Genomic DNA, 12,767 nt, shown 5'->3' with positions numbered 1-12,767 from the left:
GACGGTTGGGAAAGGCCAGTTTCGTTTCAAATTCATTACCGCTAGCCAGAAAGCAGCTCCTGGCATTCAGGTCCTCCCAAGCACTCACCCCTCAAGGTAAGTCCTGACACCTTTTCACCCCGAAAATCCCCAGCCGCAGGCACAGCAGGCAACAATTCTGCTCCAGAGCTCTCCCAGCCCATCTCCAGTGTCTTCAGCTTCCCAGCCTCTGCAGCATCTGACACCACCGAGCCTCCTCTCCACACTGTCTCCCTCTGCCCTTACGGGTGTCAAATGCCCTGATGCTCACCCCCTTCCGACCACCCGCCAGTTGCTGCCTCTCAGCCTCCTTTGCTAGCTTCTTGCTCGAGGGCAGAGGGCTCGGGGCCTTCCCTGCACTCCCTCCCTGTGGGATTCCTTCAGACTGAATCCAAGTACACTAGGTGCTAGTGTGACTGCATGTCTGTCTGCACCGTAAGCTCCCTCTGAACGCCTGTGCCTTGTCCAACCGCTGCCCCAGCACCTCCACCAGCCGTCCCACACAGAGCAGTTAGCACAGCAGGCCTCCAACTGTCCCCCTGACAAAGCCTGCCAATTACACTGGGCTGTGGCTGGAGTCCTCGAATTTCAGTTTCAGGAAGTTTACAACCATTTCTTCATCAGGAGGGCTCATGGTGCCAAAAGTGTTCATGTGAACAGTGCAGTTGGTGCTCACTGCATTCTTTCTAGAAGTCTTGGTGGAATTTGTTTCTGAATTGTGGCATGTGCTAGACCAAGGAGGCCGTGTGACCAGGTCTCGGAGGAGAAACAGCCGATTCCAGGGCTGAGGCAGGCAGTGTGTGAGATGAACCTCACACACCGCATCAGACAAGAGGCAAGAAAACCCTTTTTAAAAAACACTATTAAGATTGTATCAAAAGAAATCAGGAGTCACTTGAAGATGGTCCCGCAGAACAAAGTCGGGGAATTCAAGCATCATTAAGAACGATACGTGTGATGGATTAGATTCTATAAATACAGTTCAGTAAATCTATTAGTAAGGAAATACAGTAAAGCAAGCTCAACAGCCACCTTTGGAAGAAAGTCAGAGACTAATCTCTTTTATCTTACTTTGTTTTTTGGTGGGGTCTAATTGTTTTTAAAGCTGACAACTGAAGAAAACGTGTCGTTTCTATACCACAGAATCTCAAGAAAGAGGAACAGCGTGATGAGTGAAACCTCTACGGAGGTATTCGGCTAACAACCAAGAAGGAACGAGACACCACCACGGAGCAGCTTCAGGGGATAAGCGGGTCTTTCAGGAAGTGATCACCAAAGACAGGCACGGTAAGAGGTGCAGGAGGCCTGGCAATGACAGTGTGAATTTGAACAAACAAATGGAAAGGTGTTACAGTTACAAACACAGAAACTGTATCTGAGTTTTGATAACATGAAGAGATTATTATTTCTTAGCGGGATGCTGTTTGTTTGTGCTTTTTTTTTTGAACAAGGTCCTACTATGTAGCTCAGCCTGGCCTTAAACTCATAGCAATTCTCCTGAGGCTCCAGGTGCTAGCTGGGATTCAGGCGGGTGCCACCACACCTGGCAGGGCGCAGTCTCTGAGCTGTTGGAAAGAGCCGAAGTGCTGCCCACACATGCGAAGTGTTCGCACACAGAATGCTGGGACAGCCCAGGCCTCCTCAGCTCCTGGAGGGGGGTGACGAGAGACAGGGCTGCGCTAATCACTTCCGTGTATGCTTCAAAAGCTCTGAAACGCACCTTTTTGTTTCTTTGAGGGGTGGATTACGAGAAGTCTTTTGTTTCTTATGAAGAAAACACCGTTTCCTACCCACGGAAATGGGAAGAGTAAACAGCGTGGATGCTCAAGTCCCAGGGCTGCTCAGGCTGTAGAGGACATGGCAAACCACTAAGAACGATTTGGCAAACGGTAAAACCGGGGATACACACAGCAGGCAGCACAGCAGCGGCGCTCCCAGGTTCCCGCTGGTGAGCTCATGGGCACACACACACACAGGAGGAAACAGGTACAAGAGCCATCACGGGAGACGTCAAGAGCAAGAATGTTCACGTGGAACATTTCCATTCCTAACTTACACTCTGCAAGGTATTTGCCAACATACAAAGAACGCCTAGGTCTAGGTGGTGACAGTTTTGTATTACCATTTGGTTACAGAAGGTGACCACAGAATAAGAACTACCTTTGAAAGCACCAGCCGGGTAGCTTCTTGCTCCCAGGGCTGTGATGCTAAATGAAGTCCGACCGCAGGCTCTGACGGAGCTTCCACTTCTAAGCAGGCACAGTCACTCTGAAGCACAATGGTCTAATTGGATTGGACCAGCGCAGACTGTCAGCCTCTGTCAGAGTCTACACGAGCCTTGCGGTTTAGCCTCCCAACGGTATGCCCGGTATGGAGGGTACCAGGTCATCCTGTTATGCCAAGCATGGTTCCCTGGAGAAACGAGATAAAAGCAAGAAATTAGGAACAACCTAAAAGCCCACAAAGAAGAGGACAGATAAAGCACAAAATATTCTAAGGAGAATACTATATGGCAGCAAAAATAAGTGAACAAGAACTACATGTCAACATAAACGCATCTTACAAATGTAACTTCAAATGAGAAAGTACAGCACTAAGTAGAGGTGACTTAGGCCCGGTGTGGTGGCACACGCCTGTCATGCCAGTACTCAGGAGGCTGAGGCAGGAGGACTGCTGTGAGTTTGAGACAAAGTTTGAGCTGGCTACTAAGTGAACTCAAGGCCAGCCTGAACTGCATAGTGAGACCCTGTCTCAAACAGACAAAAATGTGACTTAGGTTACCAATATATTGAATTTTCAAATACGCAAGAGAATAAAACAACTAATTTACAACTGTAATTCCCTCTGGGAGGGAGGAATGAGGGTGTGACAGATAAAAGGAGAAGGAGAGCTTCAGCCTACGCAGGTGTTTCAGTGGAGTGCGTGTAGTTACACAGACACCCTTATATTGTTCAGAATATCTTATGACGGGCTGCAGCCGCCCCAGGGGGAGAACCACCAGGGTCTCCTGAGATCTGTGCCATGCTGGAACTTAGGACCTGGGAAGCCAAGCAACAGCTCGCCTCCCTGCTAAGCAGTAGTGAGCCTACCTGTGCACGGGCTGAGAGTCAAGCATCCCACTTCCCCTGCCCCCTTTAGCAAATGGGAACCAGAGATCTGAGCATCTCTTGGGAGGTTGACCATATGCAATATAGCAAGTAAGGGGGACTTCCTTCTACCATCTTTTTGAAGGCAAATATTTTTACTACCGTTTTGCTTTATTCTAATTAATGGCACTGTTCTATTCAATATTCTGTTTTGTTAAGTTCTATAATGTTTTGTACTTCATTTTATTTTGCTATATGTGATTGAAAGAGCAACTATTATGAAGATAATGAGATATACTGTGATTCCTATTACTGTTATCCCGGTAACTGCTGTGAAGTTCTGTACCAATTTCACTACACTGTCTAAATTGAATTTGTTCTGTCTTGTTCTGTTGTATTTTACTACCTTCAAAATAGTATTAAAAAATAAAAATAAAAGAATATCTTATGACATTAAAAGTCCTAGAGGAAAAAATGCTCTGAAGTAAGATTATGGATGTCTTTCTAAAAAGATTGCTATTTTAAAAGTTTTACTGCAATGAGTAATGATGTATATAATTTTCATAATATCAACCTTTTTTTGCTTTGTAATTCAGGCTTTTCTTTCACAATCCTCAAGTCGAAAATAATGATCCACCAGTTATATAACAATGACCCTATATGTCACATTTCAAAACAGGATTTTAGAACAATGACAGCAGCTGTTAAAGTGCTAGCCACAGAAATAAATACACCGCAATTTCAAACAGCTTATAAAACTGAATTATTGCTAAGGAGACAAAATTATAGTAATTTTAGGTGGCAAATTATGATTCATTGAAAATCAAACAACTGAACATTATAACTATCCCAAGCCCCACTCATTTAATTCTTACAAAAACATCCTAGAAACATGCGTAAGGAATAACGGGGTATATCAGACCTGATTTGTTTTATTCTGTATGTGAGATCTGTCACTAGGAGGTCCCAAACAGCATAGCAAAAACCTCCAAGTTCAAACTAGGTTTCAAAACTAAGAGCCCGGGCGTGGTGGCTCACGCCTGTAGGCTGCGGCAAGAGGGTCCCTGTGAGTTCAAGCCCAGCCTGGGCTACAAAGTGAACTGCAGAGTGAGACCCTGTCTCAAAAAGACACACACACACACACACACACAAATAAAAAATAAAAGTCCTAAGAAGAGGGAGGAAAACATTATTCTGATGTATCAGTGAGAATATTCAGATCTAAGCAAATCACGTGCGTAACCTTACCAATGATAACAAATTCTCTCTGAAACCTTTGGGTTTCTGCGGTGGTCTCTTGCCAGTAGCCTCAACTTTTCAAAAATGAAACAAAAATAAAGAAATGTCTTCTGTGTTGTCACTTTGTTCCCACTTCTCACTTATTCTTCACTTAAATATGGTTTCTGTTCCAGGGCTGAGGATTAGCTCAGAGGCTCACCCGCTTGCCTGGTAAGTGCAAGCTCATGAGTTTGATTCCTGGTACAAACAGTTTCTATTCTGACAATTCCGCTCTGATACTTCCTTCCACTCTGGAAACGAGGGCCCTTCTAACAGCCAGATTAACAGCTGGTTCTCAGTCTCTGTCTACTGCCACTGAAACTATCAATCCCTCTTTCCCCAAACGTCCTACTTTTTAATTCCATGAGGCCACCAAATGAGAGTTATTTTGTGCTTTTAAAGATGGACAGACATGCATGGGTCTATTTGTCCAGTCATTCGCCAGCATATGCTGAATGCCACCTTCTGGGCACCAGGCGGGGCACTGAGAACCCACCGCTAACCAGCAGCATCCTCACTTTCTGGCCTGGTGGAGAGCTGATGGGAGAATGATCCCACAGCCATGTGAGCAACGTGGAATTAAGAGCTGGGGAGATCACTGGGAACACAGCCAATGTGGGAGTGCGCACTGCACTTTGCAGAGGCCCTCAGAACCAGCAAAGTGCTCACACTCCATTCATTGAAGTCATTGCTGCCAGGCACAGTGGCCACACCTGTAACCCGGCACTCAGGAGGCTGAGAGAGGAGGAGCACATCGAGTTCAGGGCCATAGGCTACAGAGCGAGTTCCAGGCCAGTCTGAACTACACAGCAAGGCCCTGTCTCAAAAATGAACGAACGAAACAATTACTAATGGTGCTGAATGGTCAGGAGAGAAGGGCACACCGCAGCCTGGGAGTCACCCGTGCTCCCTGCCCCTACGTGGGCTGAGTGCCACCGGCCTGGCTTACCCAGAGGACAGCCTGCTGGAGGTCATTCCGAGACACCCAGAGAGGCACCGATGTGCACTGCGCCTGTGTCCACCTATCGTTTGTTCCCAGGGTCCTGGCACCTGGCTTTAAGGACAGTAAGGAGGCTCAGATAGCCCAGCACACTCGCAGTGCCGGCCCACTCCGAGCCGGGCACCCTGCAGAGCACCCTCCTGCTAACCCGTCCCTTCCCTGCCGTGGCCTCTGCCTCTCCCTCCCTGAGCCCCTCTTCACCGGGCGCATCGCGTCACCGCGGGACCCTCTGTCCAGGCCCATTCTTTACTGTGCCCACATCCCAAGACGCTCTGCAACCTCACTGGCCTGCTCACCCCAGGGCTCCCTGCCTCACCGCATCTGCCGGTGGCCAGCAGAAATCAAAGACAAGCGCCGAATGCCCTGCCGGTTTTCCAGTCAGGGACTGATGGTGGAGCAGCCCGGGGCAGCACAGAGTGGCCTCAAGAGTGCAGAGACATCTCCCAAGATGCCCGAGACGGATCAAAACGCTGTGAAGCCCAGGCTTCGGGAAGGTAGCACTATTGCAGTCTGCCTTTGCTGTGTCCCTCTATGAACGCGGGCTCCTGCCTTCTAAGCTACCTTCAAAAGAGTAAACCGGGGTTTTGTTTTGCTTAGTTTGGGCTTGTCCTTCCAGTCAAGGTCTCACTGTGTGGTCCAGGCTACACTTGAGCTTTCTACATAATTCTGGCTGGTTCCTAACTCAGTAATTCTCCTGCCTCAGCCTCCGAGTGGTGGGATTACAAGGGTGTGTCACCGTGCCTGGCTTAATAATGAGTAATTAAAACAAAACATAACAACCAAACCTTCCTAACAAGGCTGCTGCTCCTCAGCCCTGCAATTTATAGGAGTTGTGCGTATGTGAGTCGGGGTTCAGAGCGTGATGAGGACAAGGAGAACCACGTTGTTCTTAGCAAAATCACACAGAGGAGTTAAGCCACAGACCACAGGTGAGTCTCAGAGACTCTAGGGTATGTCCTGGGTGCGCACAGAGGGTAAAGCTCATGGAGATAGCAGCTAAGCTTGCAAGCATCTGTCCATCACCCCAGTTAATAATTACACAATTTCCCAACCTGCAGAAGCTGCTTCAGTGAGAAAGACCAACAGACCCACAGGCCTTCACCTTTAGAGCGGCCAGAGTTTGAAGAACGGGTCAAAGAGTTATAAGCAGGGCGAACTTGTCCCATCGGGTTCTGTCTGTGCCGAACACTGCAGCTAACACATGCTTGTCACAAAATACACGGCTGGAGGGGGCTTTCTGCACCTCCTCCCCGCCCCGCGCTCACTGCTCTGCGGGGCTGCAGCCAGCTCGGCCCCTTCGCCCTCAGTTCCCCCAGACAGCCTCGAATGAGGAAACGCGGACCGTGACTGGGAGCATAGGTTCAGTTGGGAACGGACAGGCGTGGCGTGGAAGCCCACTCTGAGGCTTACTGAAGATGCACACTGGCGGTGGGGAGCCGTCACTGCCACATGCTTCCCATTTCTGTGTGCACTTGAGAACATCCTTAGGAAGAAACTTCTTTATCCGTCAAATGAAGTTTTCCTGTGAACTGCAAGTGACACAGTTCCTGTCTCACAGTGCACTAATTATTTAAGAAATGCTAGCTTTTTACGGTCACAGCTAGGAAACCCAGCATACACACAGCTGGTGACATAAACAACTCACATGTCCTTCGTGGTTTCGTTTCTATGTGTATTTTATCATTTTAATAATAAAGTTGAAACAACTGGGGCTGGGGATTTAGCTCAGCGGCATAAGCGCCTGCCTTGCAAGCAGGCAGTCGTGAGTTCGATCCCTGGTACCGATAAAAACGAAAAAGACAAAAAAAAAAAAAAGTTGAAACAATTTTGTATTCTGCTTCAATCTGTCCATGGCCACTTTTATATGCTAATTTGTAAGGTCCTAATCATTTTTATTCTATTCTATCTTATTTTTTGAGACAGGGTCTCACTATGTAGTTCATATTGGCCTTGAACTCATTATGTAATGCAGGCTGGCCTCTAGCTCAGCCTCCTGATTATAGGTATGTCCTGCCACACCCACTCAAGGTCCTGATCACTGTAATATTTTGATACTTTAATGATTAACCTAATTGGACCTCATTTTTAATTCATTCACTTGTTTTCAACTTATAGATATTACTGCAATAACTATTGAGTGCACTTAGCAACAGTTTTCAAACATTTATGATAATTGCTTAGGTAGAGAATTATTAAACATAAACATTTGCTTTAAGTATGTACACTTTATGGTTAATATTATACTGCTATTTGTAAAAGAACTGGACACTTTATAGCATCACCAACGATGTCTGAGTGGACCAGTCTTCCACAACTCTGGTACTATCTTAGAAGGTAATTTGGCTAGTCAGGGTACAGCAATTGTGTGATTTGCAGTCTCCTAATTATTTGAAAAACTGAAATGATAGTGAATTTTAAATTACATTTGGATTAAAGCTCTTAATATATGAGGACTATGTAAGCATGTATACACACAAAGTAACAGAAAAACAAGTCAGAGATAGGCAGATACGTGTCCCAGGGAAAAAACGTGGTTTAAAACACTACAAACACTCACCCTGCCGGTAAAGGAAGAGGCATAAAGGAAAGAGCAAGCACTTTCTCCCTCCCAAACTACGAAGATTCCTGAAAATGGTACAGAGGGCAGGCAGTGCTTCATCCTGGTGAGCTCTAAGCGGGTGGAACACTTCCGGAGGGCAAGACGGATGCAGGCCACGAGCCTGCGGCCTCGGGCTGCGGCCAAGCTTCTGAAACCGGGTCAGCTCCAGGGAGTCTCCTACCTGTCTCACTCACAAGGCTCGGGAAAACGTGGAAAGTGAGCGCGGGCTAAGTCAGGCTAAATAAACCCCAAAGGCAAACGGGACGACGGCTTAAAAGCATGGAGAACACACTGCCACCCGGGATTGTTTTCTCAGCATGCTGATGACCAAACAGGATGACCACAGAAAACCCGGGCTGCTAAGAAAGGTAGGTGGGTGGACAGACAGACAGGCTTTTTTTTTAAAAGACCAATGTCCTTTGAGGTTAAAATCCACTTCTTTCCTAAGAAAAATTTACATGCGCACTCTACATGGTGGTGGTAAAAACGGTTCTTTCATGTTTTAACCTCATTTAACTAAACCAATGGCTGTTTATTAGGTTATGGTACAGTTTAGATGCACACAGTACCCTGCTTACTGACCAGGTGACATACACATAATCACACTCACAGGGACTTGGGCCTACGTAACCTGAATTCTCTTTTCCCTAATCCCCACCCCCCTGCAGCCCCCTTTCCCTATTTACAAAGCTTTGTTTCCATTATCCCTCTTTTATCAGAAGTCCTTTCTTTCCCTTTCTTCTTCCCCCTTCCCCCTGCCTAGTTCCCATTTCACAGAACCTATTGCACACTTTGGTCTTTATGCTTTCAGCTTCTCACACCAGAGAAACGAGGCAGCATTTATCCCTGTGTGCCCAATTTACTTCACTTAAGAGTGTGGTCTAAGAACAAGTCAGTGACGGGCTGGGGATTTAGCTCAGTGGCATAAGCGCCTGCCTTGCAAGCAGGCAGTCGTGAGTTCGATTCCCGGTACCGATAAAAAGGAAAAAGACCAAAAAAAAAAGAACAAGTCATGTCCCCCGACAGCCAGCCACGCTGGGGATTTCATTGCATCTTGTCTTTGAAAGCCAATATTTTTTTTACTGTTTTGCTTTGTTCTAATTAATTGTTTTGCTCTATTCAATAGTGTTTTGATTGGTTTTATAGTGTTCTATTTTTGGTTTGATTTTGTTGTACATGATGGACTGGACAATTATTGTGAAGATAGCAAGATGTACTATGGAACCTATTATTGTTATCCCAGTATCCTGCTCTGAAGTTCTGTACCAGTTTCACTGCATTGTCTTAATTGGCTTTGTTCTGTCTAGTTTTGTTGTATTTTACTACCTTTAACATAAAAAAAACTAAACTAAATTTTAAAAAAGAGTGTGGTCTCAGAGTACATCCATTCACTTAGAACTAGCTCAAGTTTATCCTTTTTATGGCTGAGTAGTACTCCACTGTATAAAAACCACACATCCTCTTCATCCATTCTTTGGTTGATGGGCATCTAGACTACTCACAGGATTTAGCTACTACAAGCTGTGCTGCTACCATCATGGCTGTGCATACATCACTGGGGTCCAATGATTCAAATTCTTCCAGGAAGACATACAGAAGAATAGCTGGGTCCTCCAGTCCTCGTGTTTTGAGGAGTTCCCACGCGATTTCCCGTGACTGCCCCAGTCCACACTCCCGCCAACAGTGGCAAAGGGTTGCTTTTTCCCTCCAGCCCTCCGGCATTTGTTATTGGTTGATTTCTTAATACCTGCCATTGTTTCTGGAGTGAGATGGAGCTCAGCATTGTTTTAACTGGCATCTCTCAAACGGCAAGTGACGTTGAACATTTTTTGATCTATTTACTTGCAGTTTGCATTTCTTCCTCTGAGAATTGCATATTCATCTCAGATGCCTGTTTTTGGGTTGGGGCTTTAGATCTGGGGGCGATTCTTTATGTGTTCTAGACATCAGTCCCTTGTCTGAGGGACAACTGGCTGGACTTTTGCCCCCTCTATGGGCTTTTTCACTACTGGGAACTTCCTTTGCTGTGCAAAAGTTGAATAGGATGATATCCCAGTTGTTAATTCTTTGTAGTATTTCCTGAGCACTGTTCTCTTAATTCACTTGTGCTCACACATAACACTGAGTATGAATAACTCATATGCTACGTATACTCATGCTAAATTCTACTCCTAAGGATTACTAAGGGCTATTAGATGCAAATGTCTGAATTACTATTTAAAATGATAGAATAAAAACGTGTGGTGCACGCCTAAAATCCCAACACTCAGGAGGCTGAGGCAGGAGGATCGCCATGAATTCAAAACCAGCCTGGACTATACAGTGAGTTTAAGGCCAATTTCAACTACATGGAGAGATCTTGTCTCAAACTGTCCCCTCAAAAATCAACAGAATATCTCCATATTTTATATTACTTGTGAGAGCATATAAGCTACCTGTATATTATCTGTACCTCAGGAGCCAAAGCAATTGAAGTTTAACGCTGACACACACTCCTGCATCTGAAGTAACACCTACCGAAACAAACCTGTGAAACGACACATTTCTTATGTTTCCTTTCCTAAACGTGGGTTTCCTTTGAAATTGCTTTTGGTAATTGCTCCCATTCTGGGGCATTTGCCTTCTCCCAGTAAGGGCAAACATTTAGACAGAAAGTGAAACCTTAGTCTAGCTTTCTGAGGTTTTTTTCTTTTTTAGGGGGACAGAGTCTGTGCTTTGTAGCCTGGCCCCAAACTCACAGTGACCCTCCTGCCTCAGCCTTCCAAGTGCTGGGCCTGTGCCACCACGCCTGGCTAGAACTCTTTTGCTTACTCTCAACTCCACCCACCTCCTACAAAAGACGCAAAAAAGCAAAAAAAAAAAAAAAAGTTGAGTTACTAAGCTCATGGCATTGCTTTATAAAAAGCACACTCCTCTCAGCAAATGCCACCTCCAGGTTCTCACACCAAACCCTTGATGTATCCCTGATTCTTCTTCTTCTCATGCGCACTTTGAATTTGTCATCATGTACCTGTAATATTCATCCTGGGGCCGCTTCCCACCCCTCCACCTGCCGCTTCCCACCCCCCACCAGCTGCAGGCGGATTGTTCGCAAGAGCTATGAACCGGTCTTCCTGAGTCTTCCCCTCCGCCACCAGATTGCTGTGCTGACCAGAACCAAAGACCTGCGCTGGCCAGCAGACCTGCGGCGGGGCAGAGTCAGGACTGCAGTGAGGGAAACCGAATGACAGAACCTAAGTCCTTACCGCCAAGCCGTAATGCTCTCGGGCCATCTGCCTGCACAACCGTGGGATCCAAGTGAGAACCATGCCATTGAGTTACTTGAATATACTCACAAAGTGTGACTTATTCAGCACCAAAGACGTCCCGCTGAGAAACCCCACCATGGGGTGGGCCACTAGTGGCTGTTAGGAAGACGTCTCCCCCAAGCTGCATGTATGTAGCAGGGCACACGTGAAGTCAGTGACTCCGGGGAGCCTGGAGCAGGAGCGGGCGGGTCCTCTGAGCCAGAGCTGGAGAGCAGCCTGGGGAAGACAGTGAGCTCCTGTCTCAAAACAGCTGACGCACAAAAAGGCATCGCCTGCTACGCCTCCCTTGCTTCCCTCAGCTAACAGATTCATGTTCATTTCCCTCTCTGGTCCCTGTCAATCCGTGTGTGTGTGCGCGGCCAGGGATGAATCCGGCGTGCTAAGCAAGCGCTGACCACTCAGCTATCCCTCTGCCCCTCTTTCTCATCTCATCTACCGCAGTGACCTGGTAAGGAGATGCTACTTACTCAAACCAAAAACCTGTTGCTCGGCAACTTAAAATACAAGCGAATACAGCAAACTACAAATGACAGAGGCACCTCCTAACCCTTACCACTTGCTCCTTTAATGCCCCACAGCGCATCTCAGCCAGCGCCTCTGTATTGTGATCTCCTCCACCCCACACACTCCTGCTACACTTACAAGTTCTTTAAATCTGAGGGATAGAGACAGAAAACAGCAGAGTGTTGATTGGTAGCAAAAATTCAGCCTCGGCAAGATCCAGAACCCAGACCCCGAAAATAACTTGGTGGAAATGAGAGAGACAAGAGATTCCTGGACCAGGAAGGAACTGAAGGAGAACCTGAGAGGGCACAGAAAGGCCACCCGGGAAGCTACACAGACAGCCCACAACACACAGAAAGGAAGGAAGCGATCGGGAGTCCCTCCCAGCTGTCTCAGCTCGCAGGCAGCAGCACCAGGACCCACAGCAAGGCAAGCGCCGGGGCTGGGCCATCGGGGAGAAAGGGCACGGGAACCCCAGGCCTCGTGAAGTGCAGAAACCACACGGGCGTGGCTCGAGGGACCCTTACCCGGGGCGGGCCACAGCTGGACAGGGAGTCAAGCACGGGTGGCTGTCAAATTGCCAGAGTGCGCTGATCGCTGCCATTGCAGGCAGGGGCTGATTGGTGAAATCTGGGGCTCAGCACCACTGAAAATCAGCTTTGCTTCCGGGCTCCTAGTGCTCCCCTCTCCGGGAGAGAGACTCAGCCAGGAAGGCGGGGTGGGCAGGAGAGGGCCGGACAGCAGCGACAGCCGGGCCGCATGGCCGCCCCGCCCCGCGGCTAGGAACCAGGCCCTGGGGACCACGGGAAACAGCAGGGTCCGAGGTGCCGGCCGTCAGGGCCCACCCCGCCGCCCACCCCGCCGCCGGCGCACCGCAGCCCGGGCCGCGCCGCCTTCCCCAGCCGCCAGGGTGCACAGGGCGCCTCTGCGCATGCGCACTGCCGCGGCCTGGGGGGGGGGCGCCCTAGAACAGG

General features: G+C 47.8%; 1 protein-coding gene across 13 annotated transcripts in view; it reads right to left on the bottom strand.

The window, feature by feature from the left end:
- Shld2 (shieldin complex subunit 2) overlaps positions 1–12,767 on the bottom strand; it is a 97,864-nt gene that overhangs the window by 41,806 nt on the left and 43,291 nt on the right. For 11 of the 13 annotated variants that reach the window (XR_010042225.1, XR_010042224.1, XM_063233745.1 and 8 more), the window contains one exon: positions 2,179–2,430. The gene's annotated coding sequence lies outside the window, so the exon portion shown is untranslated. Of the gene's footprint in view, positions 1–2,178; positions 2,431–11,316; positions 11,506–12,320; positions 12,708–12,767 lie in introns of those variants that run through there. The other 2 variants (XM_005002055.4, XM_023563491.2) reach the window with 2 other exon arrangements.

This window comes from Cavia porcellus, unplaced genomic scaffold (genome assembly GCF_034190915.1).
Source record: "Cavia porcellus strain 051 isolate PalLab524CR breed Dunkin Hartley unplaced genomic scaffold, mCavPor4.1 scaffold_23, whole genome shotgun sequence".
Taxonomy (NCBI): Eukaryota; Metazoa; Chordata; class Mammalia; order Rodentia; family Caviidae; genus Cavia; species Cavia porcellus.
The sequence above is the reverse complement of the archived record's forward strand: the minus strand, read 5'-3'. Positions and strand labels throughout refer to the sequence as shown.